Source organism: Euleptes europaea, chromosome 5 (assembly GCF_029931775.1).
Source record: "Euleptes europaea isolate rEulEur1 chromosome 5, rEulEur1.hap1, whole genome shotgun sequence".
NCBI classification, from domain to species: Eukaryota; Metazoa; Chordata; class Lepidosauria; order Squamata; family Sphaerodactylidae; genus Euleptes; species Euleptes europaea.
The window spans coordinates 11,337,614-11,346,047 of record NC_079316.1 but is presented as its reverse complement, the minus strand read 5'-3'; the positions used below and the strand labels follow the sequence as shown (position 1 = coordinate 11,346,047).

At 50.0% G+C, this 8,434-nt stretch overlaps 1 non-coding gene across 1 annotated transcript; it reads left to right on the top strand.

Moving 5' to 3' along the window:
• The first annotated feature begins 8,111 nt into the window (after positions 1-8,111).
• Positions 8,112-8,183, top strand: TRNAP-UGG (transfer RNA proline (anticodon UGG)). The gene has a single exon. It is a non-coding gene; the product is annotated as a tRNA-Pro (tRNA).
• Positions 8,184-8,434: the final 251 nt, after the last annotated feature.

Genomic DNA, 8,434 nt, shown 5'->3' with positions numbered 1-8,434 from the left:
TCCGTTTGGGTGATCATAATGTTTGGGGTTGGAAAGGAATCGCTCCATTCCTCCGGAATGTGCAAAGATAACTCCCTGCCGGTGCTGTTTAATTGTAACCAGGGGTGCCATTTAGGGACGGGTGTAGGGTTTCCAGGTCCCTCTTCACCACTGGTGGGAGGTTTTGGGGACAGAGCCTGAGGAGGGCGGGGTTTGGGGATTTCAACGCCATAGAGTCCCATTGCCGAAGCAGCCATTTTCTCCAGGTGAACTGATCTCTATTGGCTGGAGATCAGTTGTAATAGCAGGAGATCTCCTGTTAGTACCTGCGCGGCAGCTCATAAATGACAAGCCTGTTTGAAGCTGTTATCAGTTAATTGTTTCTAGTTAGCATTATTGCTTTAAGCCCTGCGTGGCAGCTTTGTTTTTTCTGGCGGGTGTGTCCAGCAACACGCCAGTATATATAGTTTGTTTCCCTTTGGAGTTGCATTTATTAATTGCTTGAGAAAATACAATGATTACTCCAATAGCCAATCTTGCTTTTTCATTTGTATATTTGAGCCTCATGCTGCTTTTTTCATTAGTACCTGGAGGTTGGAATCTCTAGAAGGGTGTGTGTGTGAAACCATACCTCAGAAGCCGGTTTGGTCTGCACACAGCACAGAAATTGCTAGAAAGGGGTACATCTCAGAGGTAGGGGTTGCCAACCGCCAGGTGGTGACTGGAGATCTCCTGCTATTACAACTGCTATTACAATCTTGGCCATCTTCTGGACATGGTGTAGGGGTCGCTGGGGGTGTGTGGGGGAGGTAGTTGTGAAATTCCTGCAATCTGCAGGGGGTTGAACTAGATGACCCTGGTGGTCCCTTCCAGCTCTATGATTCTATTATTCTAACTGATTTCCAGATGACCAAGATCAGTTCCTCTGGTGAAAATGGGTGCTTTGGAGGGTGGACTCTATGGCATTGTACGTGCTGAGGTTCCTCCCCTCCCCAAACCCCATCATCCCCAGGCTCCACCCTTCAAATCTCCTGCCTAACTCTTAGCTGGCAAACCTAATCTTGGGATTACAGCTGATCTCCAGGCAATATGGGAAGGGCCATGGCTCAGTTTGCAGAGCCTCGGCTTGTCATGCAGAAGGTCCCAGGTTCAATCCCTGGCATCTCCAGTTAAAGGGACTAGGCAAGTAGGTGATGTGAAAGACCTCTGCCTGAGACCCTAGAGAGCCACTGCCGGTCTGAGTAGACAATACTGACTTTGATGGACCGAGGGTCTGATTCAGTAGAAGGCAGCTTCATGTGTTCATGGGACAGGGCTCAGTTCCCCTGAAGAGAATGGCTGCTTTGGAAGGTGGACTCTATGGCATTATACCCCTTTGAAGTCCCTCCCCTCCCCAAACCCTTGCTCCCTCTTGCAGGAGTAAAGGCTCTTGACATGAGTTAGGCCGGTTTCTGGCTCCACGTCAAGTCCTGGTTCTCATGCCTGTTAGCATCTGTGTACCGTTTCGCTCATCCTGTTTTCCACAGCTGTGCTGATGTTGAGTCTCCCGTCCTGGGAACCGCTTATCGCGGGGCTGCTTGGCCATGTTTACTTTCACAGCCTGTATTGCTTTTAAACATGTAATGTTTCGCCATTACCAGCCTCACCTGCCTGTAGGCAGTCAGTCCTTTAATCTGTCTTTTTGTTCCTAATAAAGTATTACTGCTTCAGGAATACCTGCCTGGATGTGTTTGCTTATGGGATGCTAGGGACAGACACCTGATCCTGACACCCTGCCCTCCTCAGGCTCCACCCACAAAATCTACGGGGCGGGGAATGAACATGGAAATCACATTGTTTTAGATCAAGCAAGATTTGTAAAAGGGTGGCTGCTTGCAAGCTTGTCCACACAAGTTGTTAAAAAAACACACAACGGGAAGCTAAGTAACAACACAAACACACACCCCTCCCTTCTAATCCAAAATTTTGAACGTATCCATTTGGCAAAGAGCGCAGCTTTCAAACTGATCGGAGCGGCTGTGTATTCAGGTGTAAACACGGGAGGGGGTGGTATTTTATTTTTATTACACCAAGTCCAACTCTTGGTCCCCGATGCCCTGCAATGTCTGCTCTTCCTGGCTGTGGCTCTCCAAGGTCTCCTCCAGGGTCTTCCACGGCCTCGCTACCCAAGGTCCTTTTCCACAGAGACGTGGGAAACTGAACCCAGGACCGGACTGCATGCATGCAAAGTATGCGCTCCAGCAATGAGCCGCAGCCCCTCCTTGGCGCGGGGCACGTCTCTCCTCAAAGCATGCCTCTGAGCTGAGATCTTCCCTGGCAGCCCTCGGCGAGGGCAGAAAGGTTCACTGCAAACATATCAATATTGAATCATCGTCCCAACATCCGTCTGCATCGTTACGGAAACAATTTGCACAGGGGGGGCCTCGGCCGAGAGAGGCAGAAACCGAGTCCTTGGGATTGTCAAACAAAATCTGAGTAATCCTTGACTGGATTGCCTTAATCTGCCTCTTCACCGCACCGAGCGGATGAGAAACCACTTCAGAGAAGGGTTGGTAGCGTGTTTGGCACGCGCTGTCGGGAACTGGACAGGCAGAACCCTCCTAGCCTGGTCTCACCGTCTGCGCACCTGTGCAAACCTGAGTGTGTCCACCGCGGCATTCCTTAGCCATTACGTGGGGTTGTTCCCACCATGTCAGGAACCAGTTTTCCTTTCTGCTGGCCTTTTTTGGTGCGACACACTGGCCATTGGCAGCCGTTAACCTATGCTCTTCTCATCTCCAGCTTTCTTCAGCCACCAGATGATCCTCCTAGTCCTCAGATCAATTCACCTGGAGAAAACGGCTGCTTTGGCAATTGGCAACTCTATGACATCAAAGTCCCTTCCCTCCCCACACCCCGCCCTCCTCAGGCTCTGCCCAAACAATCTCCACGTATTTCCCAACCCAGAGCTGGCAACCTGGACTTAGGTGCTGTCAACCTCAGCAAGGGGCATTCAGGGCAAATGGTTTGCCACTGCCTTCCTCTGCAATCTTCCTTGGTGGTCTCCCATCCAAGTACCAACTCGGCTTAGCTTCCGAGATCTGGCGAGATCAGGCTATACCACTCCACCTTCCCTCCAAAGCAAACTAAACCCTTCCTGCCTTCCCTCTCATGATCTGACTAAGGTCACAGAATTATCATTGCTGACAGATGGCCATCTAGCCTCTGCTTAAAAACCTCATGGGAAGGAGAGCTCACCAGCTCCCGAGGAAGCCTGTTCCACTGAGGAACCGCTCTAACTGTTAGAAAATGCTTCCTAATGTTTAGACGGAAACTCTTTGATTTAATTTCAACCCATTGGTTCTGGTCCGACCTTCTTGGATGGGAGACCACCCGGGAAGTCCAGGTAGGGTTGCCAGGTCCCTCTTCGCCACCAGTGGGAGGTTTTTGGGTCGGAGCCTGAGGAGGGCGGGGTTAGGCGAGGGGAGGGACTTCAATGCCATAGAGCCCAATTGCCAAAGTGGCCATTTTCTCCAGGCGAACTGATCTCTATCAGATGGAGATCACTTCTAATAGCAGGAGATCTCCAGCTAGTACCTGGAGGTTGGCAACCCTATGTCCAGGATTGTTACACAGAGTCAGGAAATGGCAAACTTCCTCCAAACCTCTCTTGCCTTGAAAACTCAATGGGTTTGCCATAAGTCAGCCATTACTTGACGGCACTTTCTACCCACCACCTGCCTCCAAGAATCCCTAGGTGGCGTACATGTCTCCCCACATTTGGTCCTCACAATAACTCTGTGAGGTGGGTTCACCTGAGAGCCTGTGACTGGCCCAAGTTAGCCCAATGCACATTGTGGCTGAAAGAGGGGGATTTGAACCCAAGTCTGCCACTCTCTAACGTGGATTGCCTGTGTGTTTAACCCGTTGGTCCACAGATTCATCCACTCCAGATTCCCTTTCCTTGGGTGTTTTATTTTCTCTTTATTTTCTCAACATTTCTAATCCCTCGTGAGTCCCAGTAAAATAGGCAGACTATAAACAAACAAACAAACAAACAAACAAACACATTTGATAGTAGGTGATGTAGTGGTTAAGAGCGATGGTTTGGAGTGGTGGACTTTAATCTGGAGAACCAGGTTTGTTTCCCCACTCCTACACATGAAGCCAGCTGGGTGACCGTGGGCTAGTCACAGCTCTGTTAGCGCTCTCTGAGCCTCACCTACCTCACAGGGTGTCTGTTGTGGGGAGGGGAAGGGAAGGCGATTGTAAGCCGGTTTGATTCTTCCTTAAGTGGAAGACAAAGTCAGCATGTAAAAACCAACTCTTCTTCTTCTTCTTCTTCTTCTTCTTCTTCTTCTTCTTCTTCTTCTTCTTCTTCTTCTTCTTCTTCTTCCCTCCTCCTCCTCCTCCTCCTCCTTTTCCACTACAGTTTTAGAGAGTTACCATGCTGGTCTTTAGTAGAACAACTAGATCTGAGTCCAGTTCCACCTTAGAGACCAACAAGATTTTCGGGGTATGAATTTTCGAGAGTCAAACCTCCCTTCCTCAGATACGTACCCCGGAAAATCTTGTTGGTCTCTTATGGTGCTGCTGGATTCGAATCTAAATGGTCGACCATTGACATCTCATGCCAAGATCAAGTCTAGGATCTTCACGTCAGGCTTCAGCGGGGTGGAGGATAGAGATGGGAGGAGGGAGAGGGAGAGACAGTCTTGCTTATTAGCTCGCCTGCATTTCAAAAACTTGGGGCTGGGCTGTAGCTCTTTATCTCTGGGTTCCCATGGCTTCCTGTTTTGACACCTCCACCGAGGACAATGCCTTCCATCTTAATTACCTGACAAGAGGCCGCTTCTCCTCCGCATCTCCTGCAGAGAAGAGAGAGAAAGGGAGCTGTTTAGATTCCTCCACGTAATTTGTTTTCTTTGCACTCCAATCCCCTTGCAGGCACCGAACAATCATCCGGGAAAACTTCCTGTTTCCCACAGACCTGGAGAATCTCAGCCCCATTCTCACCTATCAGATGTGAAGGGGAAACATGCCTATTTTAACATGTAGGTGTTTGTTGTCCTCCTGCCCAACAACCCCCCCCACACACACACATACACACACACTCACCTGTTCTAGCACCTGGAATCCCCGACAAACTGCTCCAAGCAAACTTTAACAACTCTTCGTTGGGAGGGGTTGTGGACTTCTCCAACAGGGCCGGCTGGAGAGACGTTTCATGCTCCTTGTGCAAGTCAAGGCATTAGAGGCTCCCTTTCGGTTACAGCATGGTATAGTGGCTAAGAGTGGTGGTTGGAGGGGTGGACTCTGATCTGGAGAACCAGGTTGGATTCCCCACTCATCCACATGAGCAGCAGACGCTAATCTGGTGAACCGGATTGGTTTCCCCACTCCTCCACATGAAGCCGGCTGAGTGACCTTGGACTAGTCACAGCTCTCTCAGAAGAAGAAGGAAGAAGAAAAGTTGTTTTTTATATGCCAGCTTTCTCTACCACTTAAGGCAGAATCAAACCAACTTACAATCGCCTTCCCTTCCCCTCCCCACAACAGACACCCTGGGAGGTTGGTGGGGCTGAGAGAGTGTGACTAGCCCAAGGTCACCCAGCTGGCTTCGTGTGTAGGAATGGGGAAATAAATCCAGTTCATCAGATTAGCCTCTGCTGCTCATGTGAAGGAGTGGGGAATCAAACCCGGTTCTCCAGATCAGAGTCCACCGCTCCAAACCACCGCTCTTAACCACTACACCACGCTGGCTCTCTCAGCCCCACCTACCACACAGGGTGTCTGTTGTGGGGAGGGGAAGGGAAGGTGATTGTGTGCCAGTTTGATTCTTACTTAAGTGGTAGAGAAAGTCGGCATGGAAAAACCAACTCCTCCTCCTCCAGAACATAAGAGTATAGGGTTGCCAGCTCTGACTTGGGAAATTCCTGGAGATTCGGGGGCAGAGCCTAGAGTGGGGAGGGTTTGGGGAGGGGAGGGACCTCAGCAGGGTTTAATGCCATAAAGTCCACCCTCTACGTTACAGGGAAACCAGAAGCACGCTGAGCTAAGGAGCTCCTGTGGATCCAATGCAGGTTCCGTTTGGCTCGGACCTTGCCAACCTCCAAGTAGGGTCTGGAGATCTGGAGTTACAACCCACCAGCAGACTACAGAGATCAGAGCCCTGGGAGAAAATGGCTGCTTTGGAGGGTAGATCCTGCTGAGGGCTCTCCCCTCTCCAATGTCCTCCCTCCCTAGGCTCCATACACACACCTCCAGTCCAGAGCTGGCAACCCTACATTGGACCCTGGCCCCATCTTGAGTCTACACCCATGGCCGCTGTCACCAAGACCAGGGGAAGAACTTGCGGTACCGTGAGCATCCTGGAGCCGCTTGACTCGTCTGCTCCAGGGCAGTTTGCATGACTCCACCTTCCCCCATTGCAGAGGGGAGCCACTGGGGTGTCCCTCTGTAATTTCAAATTGTTAAAACGCTTAGGGCTGTTTAGCTAGGAATGAAGGCGGTTAAGGGCAGACATGATTGAGGTCTATAACATAGACAGGGAGAATAGACAGGGAGAAGCTTTTCTCCCTCTCTCACAATGCCAGAACGCGGGGTCATCTGCTGAAGCTGGAGGGTGAGAGATTCCAAACGGATGAAAGGAAGTATTTCTTCACACAACGCATAGTTCAATTGTGGAACTCCCTGCCCCAGGATGTAGTGATGACTGCCAACTTGGAAGTCTTTAAGAGGGGAGTGGGCATGTTCATGGAGGAGAGAGGTAAAAATGGCTATTAGTCATGATGCATACCTGTTCTCTCCAGGATCAGAGGAACATGCCTGTTATATTAGGTGCTGTGGAACACAGGCAGAACAATACTGCTGCAGTCGTCTTGCTTGTGGGCTTCCTAGAGGCACCTGGTTGGCCACTGTGGGGACAGACTGCTGGACCTGATGGGCCTTGGTCTGATCCAGCAGGGCCTTTCTTATGTTCTTCTGTCGACACTGCCCAGCTTAGAATAGAATCATAGAATCATAGAGTTGGAAGGGACCACCAGGGCCATCAAGTCCAACCCCCTGCACAATGCAGGAAATTCACAACTACCTCCCCCCTCCACACCCCTAGTGACCAGAAGATGGCCAAGATGCCCTCCCTCTCATCATCTGCCTAAGGTCACAGAATCAGCATTGCTGACAGATGGCCATCTAACCTCTTCTTAAAAACCTCCAGGGAAGGAGAGCTTACCACCTCCCGAGGAAGCCTGTTCCACTGAGGAACCACTCTAACTGTTAGAAAATTCTTCCTAATGTCTAGACGGAAACTCTTTTGATTTAATTTCAACCTGTTGGTTCTGGTCCGACCTTCTTGTGCAACAGAAAACAACTCGGCACCCTCCTCTATATGACAGCCCTTCAAGTACTTGAACATGGTTATTATATCCCCTCTCAGTTTTCTCTTCAGGCTAAACATCCCCAGCTCCTTCAACCTTTCCTCATAGGACTTGGTCTCCAGACCCCTCACCATCTTTGTTGCCCTTCTCTGGACACGTTCCAGCTTGTCTACATCTTTCTTAAATTGTGGTGCCCAAAAGTGAGCACAGTACTCTAGTTGAGGTCTAACCAGAGCAGAGTAAAGCGATACCATCACTTTGCGTGATCTGGACACTATACTTCTGTTGATAAGTATAAGGATTCTCTTCAGTCCTTACAAAACCTCTCTTCTCAAGCCAAGGATTCTGGCCAACCATTTACACCTTGCCGAAGGCTGTTTTCTGTCTCTTGCATGTAGAACAGTCTGGTGTGGTGACCTTGGTTGGATTCTTATTATCCTGATATATCGGCGCAGGCTTACATTAGAACAGGTGCAATTCAAAGGCCTTCGGCAACATTTCCAGTCTGAATAGGCAGCCGTGTGGGGTCTGGAAGGAAAGCAGTGCTGGCATCTCATTGCATTCATGCGCGCAAATTTACATCCATGTGCACCAGCGTCAAAGCGCATTTGCTCCAAGCTCAGAGAATTAATTAGAGACTTGGGAAAGGGGCAGAAGAATTCTTTCCCCCCCCCTAGGGGCAGAAGAATTCTAATGCACTTACACATTGAAAGCCCCCCTGTCCCCCCAAAAAAGGCATAAAAAGGGGGTAATGGATTACCAGGGATAAGTAGGGGAAGGGAGGCTCAGTGGCAGAGCCTCTGCTTTGGATGCAGAAGGTCCCAGGTTCAATCCCTGGCCTCTCTTGTTGAAAAGACCAGGCAGTAGGTGAAGTGATAGACCTCTGCCTGAGACCCTGGAGAGCTGCTGCCGATCTGAAGAGACAAGATGAACCAATGGGCTTATTCAGTGTAAGGTAGCATCACGTGCGTTCATGAGTACCAGAAAATAGTAAGATATAGCCTCAGTTGAAGCTCCCAGGAGAGCCAGCGTGGTGTAGTGGTTAGGAGCAGTGGACTCTAATCTGGAGAACTTGGTTGGTTTCCCCACTCCTACAC